The sequence below is a fragment of the Varroa destructor genome, unplaced genomic scaffold (genome assembly GCF_002443255.2).
Source record: "Varroa destructor unplaced genomic scaffold, Vdes_3.0 BEIS01000003.1, whole genome shotgun sequence".
NCBI lineage: Eukaryota > Metazoa > Arthropoda > Arachnida > Mesostigmata > Varroidae > Varroa > Varroa destructor.
The window spans coordinates 45,578,333-45,591,302 of record NW_019211456.1 but is presented as its reverse complement, the minus strand read 5'-3'; the positions used below and the strand labels follow the sequence as shown (position 1 = coordinate 45,591,302).

The 12,970-nt window shown below is 42.9% G+C and overlaps 1 protein-coding gene across 8 annotated transcripts in view; it reads right to left on the bottom strand.

The window, feature by feature from the left end:
- The window catches only part of LOC111248406 (uncharacterized), a 75,188-nt gene extending 72,754 nt beyond the window's left edge, over nt 1–2,434 (bottom strand). For 7 of the 8 annotated variants that reach the window (XM_086982192.1, XM_022800708.2, XM_086982194.1 and 4 more), the window contains exon 1: nt 457–2,430. The gene's annotated coding sequence lies outside the window, so the exon portion shown is untranslated. Of the gene's footprint in view, nt 1–456 lie in introns of all 8 variants that reach the window. The other variant, XM_022800713.2, reaches the window with a different exon arrangement.
- Between the last annotated feature and the right edge of the window lie 10,536 nt (nt 2,435–12,970).

Below are 12,970 nucleotides of genomic sequence, written 5' to 3'. Positions count from 1 at the left end.
ATATGCTTTAGCTTCTTGATTAAGCGAATCTTATAGGACCGAACATTTTTGATGTAATACACCGCATGTATCACCGTATGACAGACTAAACTTTTACGACGGGCGAGAAACGTACAAATTTTCCATAAATGCCTATAGTATGAGACAATACGTATAGACCAACGGTTTTTTAGCTCGTGAAACAAAACTGCAAATGCGCCTGATAAGTGCTGCCTACCGTGTGGAGTATACAGCTATCGCCCATATAGTGGAATAACAGTTTTTCAGGAAAGGCCTAACTCTATATTGAGCCGCAGCATTGATCTTCCTACTGAACACCAACTTGTTTGTAATCGTTACTCATTTGTAAAGCAAACATTTGAAAAAATTGAGACAATGGAATACGTGAACCATATATGTATATATATATTCGGAATAGTCGGATAAAAGAATCGGTTGCGCTCTGCGCGAACGTACCTCTATCCAAGAGATGACGCCGGCTGATCGAACGACCAATGACTGTGAACGACCCCTTCAAGCTACCTTTCTCTCTAAACAATGGCCGATTTCGACTCGGCTCCGGCGAGAAGCTGTCGTCGCTCTCCTCATACTATTTGGAAAGGAATAAAGACTCCATGCAAAGTATTCTTCAGCTAACAGGTCTCATTCGAATACTGTATCTATACATGTATATTCCCTCAAAGAGGCTAACTAAACAGTGGCCCTGACAGCAGCAGCAGCAGTGGAAGTAGCCGAACGGGAACAGAAAAAGTGGGTAAGCGGCATCGAAGCTTCACCAGCTTCGCTTCTGCGACCTCTGGCTTTCGGGCCTTTGGTGAGCATATCTCCCTTTTCTTCTTCTCTGTTCCTCATACACATTTCCGACAGAGGCGGCCATATTGATCTTGCTAACTGAAGCCATCGATTAGACCGCGGGACATCAGCATGTGTTCTTGCGGCTGTTGTTCCCGGCAGGATAAGTCTGATCAGTTCTTCGGTGTCTGGGCACTGTTAGAAACTGGTGGAGTTATTAGTTATATCTTGTCTCGGCTTGTAAAAAAAATCTCACTCAAATCAAAACTACTTGTAATAGACGTAACGGGCAATAGTAATCCCCTTAGTGTAGGAATTACGCAGGCAGATTGGCCTTTTCCCTTGACTTGTTTGTTTTCCCAGCCTTCACAATACGTTGCTCTTATTGGCAGTATCCTTGCTAGAGCTGTATTTTGGATTGACCACTCTAGTAGCGAGAGTTTTTTGTTCTGCCTGAGAAAGTTTTTCCAAGACTAGTAGTCATAGCGCCGACAAGTCTTTTGCAAGGTTCAGAAACATATGAAAGGAATCGCTACGAAAGCTAGCGGCGCTGGTTGGCACCGCGCTCACTGTAGGTAGCGCGTGTAAGACAAAGCGTTGGAAATACTGAAAAGATAGTAGGAAGAAATAGACGCACGGAAGAAGACATGTAGGAAACGGGTTTGCGAGAAACACAACGAAAAATCGAAGTACGCGGCCGATGCTTGTAAGCTTCATCCCTTGAAGGGACCCGTTACTAAGGCATTTTTTTTCCGTTGGATCTGCGGGAGGGTGGTAAGATGAAGGTTCTTCTTCTTCAACGAAAAGATTCGAAGAGGGACTGATGTCAAAGGAAAAGGTGGCGGTAGCAGGGTTAGCGTCGGATGCGGACGCGCCAGATAAAAACAGCCACTGACTGCTTCGATTTGTTCACGCACAGGCACACCTCACGTATAGAAGAAGGACACACCGTCCATCCCCTTGCCCAGACACACCGCAAGAACACTGTCCGCACAGGAAGCCGCTCTCCCCTAACAGGAAGAAACGATCGGCTTTGCCATTCCTTCGATTGCTCGCCACGTCGCATCACTCACTTACACTCATGGGTTTGGTTCCGTTTCGATCAGCTTTTCTACCCCGCGGCGCACCATAGTCGTTGTCAGCTCTTGGCTCGTCCCAGTCGGTCCCTTTTCGTTCGCCCGATACGTTGTCGGTCGGCTCTCACATGTAAACGATCGAAGAACGGGAATTCCTAGTGTGAGTTGTGGCCTAAAGCAAGCCAAAAGAACGATCTAGAGATCGACAAACAGTATTCGAGCAAACAGGCCATTGACAGCATAGCAAAGCGACGACGGCAAAAGCTGGTATGATACAGCGTTCCGCTACTATTGCCTGGGGAATCACGCACCGAAACACCAAATTCGTTTCAACCGCTAAAGAGAATATAAGAATACACTAGATGTAGCCGTATAACAGTAAATGGCAGCTTATGACAATACACGAAAAATTGTACGTTATAGTTGGCTATCGTTTTCCACTTCATGAATTTTAAACACAAAACAGGCTAAAAAACTTGTCTTGTTTCTATATGTTTCTGTGTACAATTCACTTATTACCGCCAAGGGTAGCTTTGCTAAATGCAAGACCCGGCGCAAGAAATAGCTTATAGCTATCGTATAAGGGATTCACAGAGCCCCCTCGAAGACGTAAGCTTAGCGGTACTTTGCTTCAATGATTCCATCTTTTACGTTTGAAATAATGCTTACTATTGGGATACAGATAGCGACTACCGAGACTGTAAATAATTGTCTCACTTAGCGTCTAGCGTAGGCTATACAGCCAGATCGCGAAGGTTTTGAAATGCAATGACATCATATCCTTACACGTGAACCATTTGCATCGCCCTGTTGCTTGGCTACTTTTTTTTTTTTGTTTTTCTTTTGTCTGATGCAGCTTGAATCGTATTTGGATGCGTTTAAACCAATTCGAAAATAAAAGTTGCAACTATTAGGTACCTACACAAAGCTTAAATATAGATAGAAGTACTTTTTGATACTTTTAAACAACTTCTGGTCAGATATTAACGGTTGAATAATCTCCCGTCTATAGTGTAATCTACAGTGTAAGCGCTTAGACAGATTTTCGAAGTAAAATTGTGAAAAATCCTAGGTACATTATACGAGCTATGCCACAGAAGCCAGACGTCTCAAGCAGAAATTAACGTTGAGCAAAAGTGGCGCCTTATAATGGCAATTGCAACTGCTACTTTACACCCAGCTAAGTTATATTATTAAGATATCTATAAACGAAGAATGTCAAAAGGTCAGTAAAAATAACAGGCTCAAGATAATTTCCAGATCAGTTTTGAGCACCGATGCTACAGAAAATAATCAATGCGGTAACTCTACAACCGCAGGATAAAAAACGTATATACGTATACATACATTAACCAGCCTACTCATAATGGTGATTACGACGCTCATAACAGCAATGAGTTATGATTGGTAACAGACTAAAATGAAAAGCTTATTTACCTACCGATCATATAAAAAATACATAAACTAAATAATAGTTCCTACTGTCATATCTTGCCACGTTCTCTATAGGCTTTCTCTAGTTGGTCGTCTTTGGTTTAGCCCATAGAAGCAGACGAGCTGCCAGGAAGAAAGTCTGAATCGAAAATCCTCATACCTGTTGATTGTCAGTTGCATTAGTACTGACGATAAGGCGAAGCTCTTCCATAACAGCATCATATTTACCTAGGTGTATAAAGAACTTCCGCTCTTTCTGACCACCTTGCTTTCCGAGGAAGACCTAGAGCTTTTGGCTACTATGAAGTATTACCACGGCCCCAAATGCAACCATGGCTAAGAACCAGTAATAACAATCCGAAGACCAGACAAGCCAAAAGCAAACGCGGCTTTGTTTATTTATTTATTGTCCATAGCCATATTGTCCGTATTTTATAGGTTAAATTTCTCTTTTCACAATAGCAACCTGTAAATAGTGCAATTCAGGACAAGGACTATAAGTCCTGTTGTCACCTCCCGACCTTGTTGAATGTCTTTTGAATGAATGAATGAATTTTGAAATGAACAATTTTGACTAACAATTCTGTAGCATACGGAAATGGAAAAAAATCGAAGAAACTCAACAAGGAGCCGATCATCTAGGGCATAAAACCGCTACATTCGATAGACTATTCTTACGTTTGGTAAGGCTCAAATCTACTAAATTACATGATTTTAACCGATATTAAACCACGTGTTAGAAGTGATTGAAATGTAGATGTTTCCAGACGCTTGCAAGTCAATATATACTATCTATACAGGCCGTAAAATTTATTACACCTATTCCGTCAGTCTCCTAAGGCGGCGTCTTGGGAACGCGGACAACTACGTTATTGGACGCTTTTCGAAACTCGACCTTCAATACTGTACTAGGTATTGTTTCTGTGGTAATTCTGATTTGTCTTGCTTACGGCGCTTATCGACCAACGGCCAAAGTAAATTACGTATACTAATATTGAGAAAAACATAAAAGCTCCTTTTAACTGAAAACAAAATCAATTTTAAGATCCCAAAAGACAGTGGCAACACGTTTTGCCCACTAATCGTAGCGTTGTATGAGCTCGTTTTAGGTTCTAGAGGGTGGACGTTTGTTTAGCATAATAGCAATATATTAACTTTTACCTCAGATTGGGCATAGGTTATTTATAAAAAGGTAGAACACGCGAGATCATAATCTGTCTTAGCATGTAGGAGTCTAAGGCTAAGTATAAGCTCTTGTCACTAGTCAAGCTAGAGATAATGAAGCCTTACTACAGTTAGTTTTATGATATCGCGAGTATGATACATTTGAATATATCGGGATGCGCGTATAGACTGGATTATGTATTCAAAGAGTATGGTGAAATATAGGTATTGCGTATTTAGCGACTATGTGGCGATTTGGTGTTGACGCATTTTTTTTTTACTCATTACAATTCATTGCTTTCTTTTCGAAAAATGAGTGATCAATATTAGCCATTTTGTCCTGTTTGGACCTTTCGTACTCCCAGGTTTCGAACAGACCGTATTGTTTCCAGAATTTTTCAACACCAGAGAGCCTGCTAGCAAGCAAATAAGCCGGTTTATTTTTGTAATATAGAAACTCGTTTAGAAGAAGCAGGCTTGATTATGTCCAGTATTAGTGAATGGGCAGAGAGTAAGTAGCTCTTTGGAGATGATTTTGTATTTGGTATCAATGTGTCGCGTGATTCTATTTACCCATTCCAGAGTTCGTCCGTTGAGGCAAAGTGTGTTAGATTTGGCCAGTTGTCCTCCCCATCGAAATTTCATGGCTCTTCTATCTTCAACCTAATGTTTGTTGCTTTCTTGCATCATCAACCTACACCAGAATTTGTCGTCTAACTTTAATGTTAGCATGGCCAATTTGTTTAGAAAACTGAGAAACCTGAATTATTCATTATCGGTAGCTTGGTTTGGTTTGCCGCTGTATCTATTCTTACGCAGTATCCCGTCTTTCTGGTCGGTTACGATTACGTTTGGAAATAGAAGAATACGTTAGTTCTTTTTGGAGGTAAACTGACTCTATTCAGACTTCTTATTTTCTACCGTTTTTTTTTTCTGTCAAACGCATCGTTCTGAGCATCCAGTCCCCAGCTCAAAGTAGCAGTCGTGCGCGACAAAACGCGACGATTCCCAAGGACGAATGCAGAGATGGACCAAGTGGAACATCTTCGAGATGTTTGTTATAGTCAGACAAGCACTGACCAGTGCGTACGACGTACTATGAAAGAGGCAGTCACAACAAACGGAGACCATTTGAAATTCTTTTGTCTTTCTATATTGGAAGCCAACATCGGGTAGCAGAGAAGAACGTGTAGAATAGAGGGAACCTAGAGATAAGCACAGATATCGGGATTCGTGCTGATTTCCCTTAACTGCACCCTCATAACAAACTGGTCTAGTACAGGAGCAAAAAGCAAATGTGTAACTTACGAAGAGTGCTACTACTATTACTGTTACAGCCTTTGTTTTCGCACACAACGGAACTGGCCAGCTGGCTGGCTGGCAATGACTGAATCGTTTGATTGGGTAATGCTACGCGGGAAACTGTCAGGCGAGCTAGGGGGAGTGTTGATTGGGTTGTTCTTTCTTGGCTTGTCTTTTGTTCTCCATCTTCCTCTCCTTAAGTCCACAGCGGAAAGAGAAATACAAAAGAGGAGGTACAAGGAGCGAGAAAAATGCATATGGTAAGGGTGCAGGCGGCGGCCATGTTACTATCCAGGACTTCTGAAGGTCTACACATACCGCCAGAATAGAGTGGCTGGCGTGATCTCGTTCTGTATATCTGAATAACGTCATGAGTCAGTCAAGATATAGGAGAAACCTACCGAGGGAATAGTAAGGAAGATGAAAGCAACGGATAAGGGAGTTACGTATGGCGTTACGTATATAATACACACCACGCCTGGTGTGAGTACAGGAGAGTCGTAACGAAAGTGCATCGGCAGATCTTTTGTGGATGGTGGACTGTCATAGGAACGAAGGGACTCGTCAGGCGAACGCTGTGGGATAGGCTTAGAAAACTATGATATATAATCGTGCCATACAGAAATACGGAATCGTTTTAATAGTTATCCTTGCATCTATAAGTCATTACATGTTATATGACTGATGAAAAGGACAAAGCATTTAAACACAACGTACCTAAGACATTAATTGCTTTCAAATACTGGCTGAGATATATGAAACACACGGATCAAACAATGCGACCACACAAATAGAATAAAGCTCGCCTAGGTCAATTGCTTACTGGCAGTAATTAGATGCGTCAAATTAGCTGATAACCTTCAACAAAAAAACTTTTAACAAACAAATTAATTTCAAGATTAGGCTGACATCTTATTAGCTGTTTTCTTAAGCACGTGCTGTCCGCGGCACTGTGACTAGCAGATTGTCCTTTAGATTTTGACCTCATTGAATTCCTTAAACGAATAGGGGCGCTGACTGATTCTATGCGCCTCTGTTTTGATCCACAAAAATACTTAACTGTTCAGCAAAATTAAAGTTTTGACCAACACGAAACTTCGCAACATATTCGATAGGGTATTTATGCCAAATTTACGCTTCCACGTCTATGCAACAAACGTATCGTCTGTATTAGACAGTCATTTTGAGTAAATGGAAAATATTATTCATACTCTCATCGCTGAATTAGATTGAACTCGAGCCCGTACACTTATGAGTTTATCGATCAAGCAGATTCGCTACCGCGCTATTGAATTTCCAATTAATGTTCGTTAATGATTATAGAGTACTTGAGGCGGACGCAAGACCACAGAAAAACGCAGACAGCCATTTTTTAATTAATAATTCATAACAACAAACCATGTATTAGCGGTAGGGAGCTCTTTGATAGAAAGCTATCTATGGCAAAATGAGAAGCAATGAAAGATGGCTGTCGCGTTTTCGTGATAGTTAAATGAGTCTGACGCCATTTAGTGTCTCTGACTCTTCCAGGGTGTCGATACTACGTCTGTATCTCGTTATGATAGAAGGAAAGTGATGGCAGTTCTCATAGTCGCTGGCCCAAATACGTGGAGTGGATTAGTATGCGTTAAGTTATAGGATACTAAGTTATTACCACAGGAGACAAATTGTCTTCCACTGCAACATGCTTTCAAATTATTTCATCCCTATATATATGCACGGAGCAATACATGTTAAGCCACGCACTATGCATGTACTATGCTATGCATTCTACGAGAAAGGAAATTCATAGGCTCTCAGTTTGTGCTGACGATTCGCCCCTTCCGCTTGCCCGATTGCACATGCCTCTTTAACAGCCATTGGCATCGTTGTCATCGGCGTCGGTATTTTCGCGTCAATAGAGAAAGGTACAGCCATCCAAATCCACTCTTGTTTGAACAGAATGATGCCTATGCGGGCTGTGTTAAGCGGCTCCTGCTGCCGCTGCAGCTGCACACAGGAAAAGAAGAAAGCCGAACGCTTTGCACACGATTAGCCAAGCCACTGGATGCCGGCACCTTGTGCTCTCTACGGTAGTTCCTACAACTGAGATGGCTGCGCTGTGACAAGCTCTCCCAACCATTGTCCACTCCAGATTACGGGTCAAGGAGGCTGAGATGGAAGAACAGTCGTAGGACGAAGTGGTAAGGAACAGGAAGGGAGGAGGCAAAAAGAAGGTGTGAGGCCTGACTGGCCGGCTCGTGTCGTATCATTAGAGCCAATCGCTCAACAAAAAGCCAGGTAGATCCTCGTCCAGCTTTGCATGTACAGCTTGCACAGCAAGTGCTACCTATTACGCACTAAGCTTTACTTCTACTTATACTGTTGCGTGTATGTACGCGTGTGTACGTTGTCTTTAGCTCTGCATCTGTTGTAATGCAAACGTGACCTTGGCTCTTCTGTCTCAATTCGATCGCTAGAAAGATGACCATCCTATTCCCTTTGAGCTCTCATCTCTTCCAAGAAGGACGTTAAAGGCTATTGCATCTGCCAGTTGAATATTTACTTGCCTAAGTCGCGGAATCGAAAATTAATTCTACACACAAGACTATTCAACTTGCTCTCTTCACGTCGACCACATGTATATGTAACATCCGACCCAGCGGTAAAGCCATTTAGATTTCTATTGTAAGGTAACTATTATGGCCATTTTGACGACAACATTCAGTTCAGCATCTCATTAGCAGTATTTACAAGACCTACCGATCCATGTGGCATTGCCAGCCAATCGCTGACCTCGTATCGATTCGCCTCAACGGCCTCTTCTTGTATGACTACTATTACTTCCATAGCAAGTACTTTTTCCCTATGAGCGCGCTGCGTCTGCTGTTGTTGTTGCCGCTGCTACTGCTTAGATAGTCGCCTGAAGAGTCAGATTATTGGCAGCTTGCTCTCAACAGCGTGTCAAACCGGTATTAGCGTAAAAGGCGCCCGGGGGTAGGGTGGTTATCCGAGAACGCTCCCCATTCAGGCAACATACTTCTTTCACGCAGTCACCAACGGCAGACATGAAAAAGGCTTGGTTGGGAAGACGCTCGAATGGCTCCGTTCAGTTATGTGGATAAGGTGGAAATGAAGCGGAGAGAATGGTGCGGCACGAAAAAAAAGAACAAAGACTTAGAGACGCAGAAAAAGCCGCCATTATTCAAAGGAAAAGCCAGCGCAGTTCGAGTCCAGCTCGCTTTTCCCCTTTTCTGAATGGGTTGGCTGTCGATGGCTGATGTCGGGTAGTTCAGCCGAAGGAGAGCGATGACAACGACGACCAAGATAATGCTTGCGTTGGTGTCAAGGCGGGTATAGGGGTGCCGATTGCTCAGCTTCCTCTTTTCCCTTACAGCACTCCCCATGGAAGCAGCGGTAGCTGCGGCAAAGAGACAGACAGCTCTCTTGTTTTTTTCTTCCAGCTTCCACCCTAGCCGAAATTCTTCATTGGTGTTTCGCAAAAAAAATGGGGCCGCTACAGCAGCATAGACGTAGTGTGGTTCGTACTTGTCGTCCGGCATCCAGGTCGTCCGATACATTCGTTGTCTGAACTGACATAGTACCTTGCTATGTACGGTTGGTTAGGTAAGTAGGCAGGCATGCCCAGCTCAGAAAGTAGATACCGCCGCCGTGGCCGGCATTTTGTAGACCACAAAAAAGCGGCCTACAAAATGTATATACGAAAAGCTCTACAAAAGGGCCTTACACTGCTAAACTCGTATCACATATGTCTAGGAGGCAAAAGTGGCCTAGCTGCTATTGGTGGCAAGGAAAGAGCTTAAGGAGAGAGGATAAAGGTTAGAAACGGTTAGAAGCGTGTATGTATGTCTGTACCCATGTACATCGTTCTCTAGAAAAATGAAAGAATTCTTTGATGCAGAACGGAAAAACCGCTCCTACTTTCTTACGGTACGCTTTGATGTTGAGGAAGGTTGGTTTTTCCCTTCTGCTGCTCCTCCGAGTCCACTCGCAGCGGATGAAAATGCCGGTGGTGATGGCGGCGGTGCACGAAATAATAATACGACAAAACGGAGTGAAGTAGTAAGTAGATGTTCTTCGACGGGTGGAAAGCGTCGACAAGAGAAGCGCTAGCGGCGGCACTAGCGACAGTAAAGGTGCGTGGCGCAAAATTGTCTATTGCGCCATAGTCGCAAATATAAGAGACGAACCTACACCGCCAACCCTGTCTCCCCGCTTCCCTCCAGTGGAGGACCTAACGAATGGATGGACGCGCAAGCGTCAATGGCGGTTTTCCTGCGTGCCCCAGTCCTGCAGTTCTTCACCATAATAGTAATAGTGTGCACTTCACAGCGACACGCCCCTTCGAGCATTTCGGAAATATAGGAAGAATGAATAGGAAAATGAGAGAAGGAGCATGACAGGAAAAAGACAAAATAACTATGTAATAAACCCTCAGAACCTCACCCCTACTCTACACGTACTGTCGCCCTGTCTTCTACTACTCACCCCTAGCTGCTGCTGTCGTCTCCCACCTAAAGGGCTCTAGTGACAAAAAACACAAATAAGGTCGTCGTTGTATAGAAGGCATCCAGAGGAGGTGCATGAGCTGTTAAGGCATCGGGAGAAATCGGGAGGCGGAAGTAAGAGTAAATTTTACATGGGCACGCGGCGAATTTTTTGATTATAAGAGATAAACAAAGCCGCGTAGAACTGACAATGTAGAGGACACAACTAACAGCATCAGGCCAGATGCGCCACTCAACAGCAGAGACGACATAAGAGGACGCTAAAGTATATTGCTAGTTGTGAGACGCCTTGGATCGATAGGAGCGTTCGGGTTACTGTTCACCACCATCTGGAAACGTGGTAAACAGGCTCCTGAGCAGATACACTGATCTGTACTGCTAACCCTAACGGCGAGCACGGGGCTGGCTTCCAGGTGTCTTCCAGGTGTGGATCGATAGTCGACGACGCGAGAACTGTTGAGGTTCATCTTTAACGATAGGAAAAGATTTACAATGAATCAGTTACATGAAACGTGTTTTCGTAGCCGGGATACCAGTTGACTAATAGAGAAGCAAGCTGGAATACCTAGAACTGAAAATCATTTGAGTACCTATAAAGTATCATTTGAAACTTACTTATTAAGGGCAATGAGAAAAATGCTGCATTTGTCACTGCACCGAATAAGCAGGCTTTGAATTTGATTTCTGCGGCTTAACTTAAAACTAGTAAATTGATTCTATTGAGCCGGAATGCGAAACCGAAATAGAGATCATATGATGCAAAGAGTCGACCGCAGTCTATAGAGTTTAATATACAAGATATAATTAATTGAACGGGATGAAAGCAACTCGTGTATGTGCTGCCTGTTATAACAAGCAGTTCTAGTTAAATCGTATTAATTGTCTAAGCATATGTAAGGTGAGTATCGCTTGTCAAAGATAAAACCCAAGTTATCGATATTTCAGTATGAGGAAACGGTAGTCGCTTGAAAGATTGATTACAATATTTTTAAAAATATAATACCCGTTAAAATGTTTCTATTTAGGTGGACGTCAGGGGGCAATCGTAGTCGAAGTCGGGTGAAAACCAAAAGTTATTACCATATAATTGGATTTTGCTTACTCTCAGAATGAAGAGAAAGCCAAGTCGACAATGGGTCGATTTCTTGGAATCTGATAGGACCCACGAGTTAAATGGCTTCGCTTTTGCCTTCAGCCTGCAAAACAGCAGCGACGATATTAAGTATAAACTGGCAAGATGCGCTCGCCAGTGACCAAGACCGCTAGCCAAGTTATAGATAACCAATTCCGACCAGGGTTCTCCAACCTGGAGCAATAGGCAACTGTCTTTCTCTACTTGGCCATACCGGTTCGCCTGGAAAACAACCGAAAGCCACGCGCATAGGCCATCATTTACGGAGTCCTCTGGATGCCCTGGCAGATATGTTACAATTACTGTCAGACAAAAGGCCCGACGAGTCATAATTAAGGCGAGCCTGCTAGAGACTTAGGAAACTGCTGACTGATCTTGCAGCAATGCTCAACTCCAGCTGCAATTGACGTCTTTACCTTTCTATTAAAGATCTAAATGTCTAAGTTTCGACAAAACGAAACAAAGCGTAACGCTTCTCTGAGAGCACAGTAAAGGCCAGTTCAACACAGGAAACACAAATATTGCTTTGTCTTAGCATTTGTTTAGCACGAGTAGACCTCTCACGGTTGAAAAATGGTCACTGAGTACCTGATGTGATCATTCTTTTTTTAGTGTTTTTGTTTGTGCCTTTCTACATGTGTCAACTCCGATGTTCAACAAACTATACAATGCGAAGCATTGAAAAATTATTATGCAATTTTATTTGGTGCTTTTACATTCAAACCAAGGTGAGGTCATCAATGCAAGCTTAAAAACACTAAGATACTGGAAAATTGAGAGAAAATAATAAGTAATTAGGGGAAAAACCAGTGTATTCAGTTTCGTAGCATCGATCGTTATTCAGAACAAAGCGAAATGTCCATCTTCAATTAGTGGGCCATTATACTGTGTAAAAACCAACTTGGCGTTGTGCAATAGTGAGTAGCATTTTAAGGAAAACTATAAGCCAGAGTCAACTGCGTTTCTGAACGTGTGTTTACAGCAAACAGAACCAGAAAAAATGTGTATACTATTTATCGACACAGAAGTCGAAATGACGAAAAAAATTGCCCATTACGAATGTACTTAACCAGCAGAAGCAACTTTTATATGCTGCAATATTTTAACTAGATCTTGAACTTTCTTTGTCCTTGCTGATTGTCTTCTCCCTGCCTGGAGGCAGGGCTTTGCCTCTTAAAGTTTCGCTCTACCTATAGCTTAGGACACAGGCGTACGGAAGGCAGAACGTAAAATATGCTAGAAACAAACTACCAAAATCTCCATCATATCTATGCCAGCTTCCGCTCATGCAGCAAATCCCAGGTGAGCACATATGAACATAGAGGTGAACAGACATGTGATTATGTATGTACCTACCCACACTGAAGACCTAACATCTATTTAACAAACAAGTGTAAAGAACATAACGCAATATAATTGTTACGTTGCTTTATTGGCATACCTACGTTGTGTACGCGCGTTGGCGAATTTGAACCGGCGCAAAGCGGCACCCCCCGCGATCTTAACCCCCGCATACTATCGCATCTGGCGGGACTAATCGTAATCGTTAGCCGAAGTCGCTG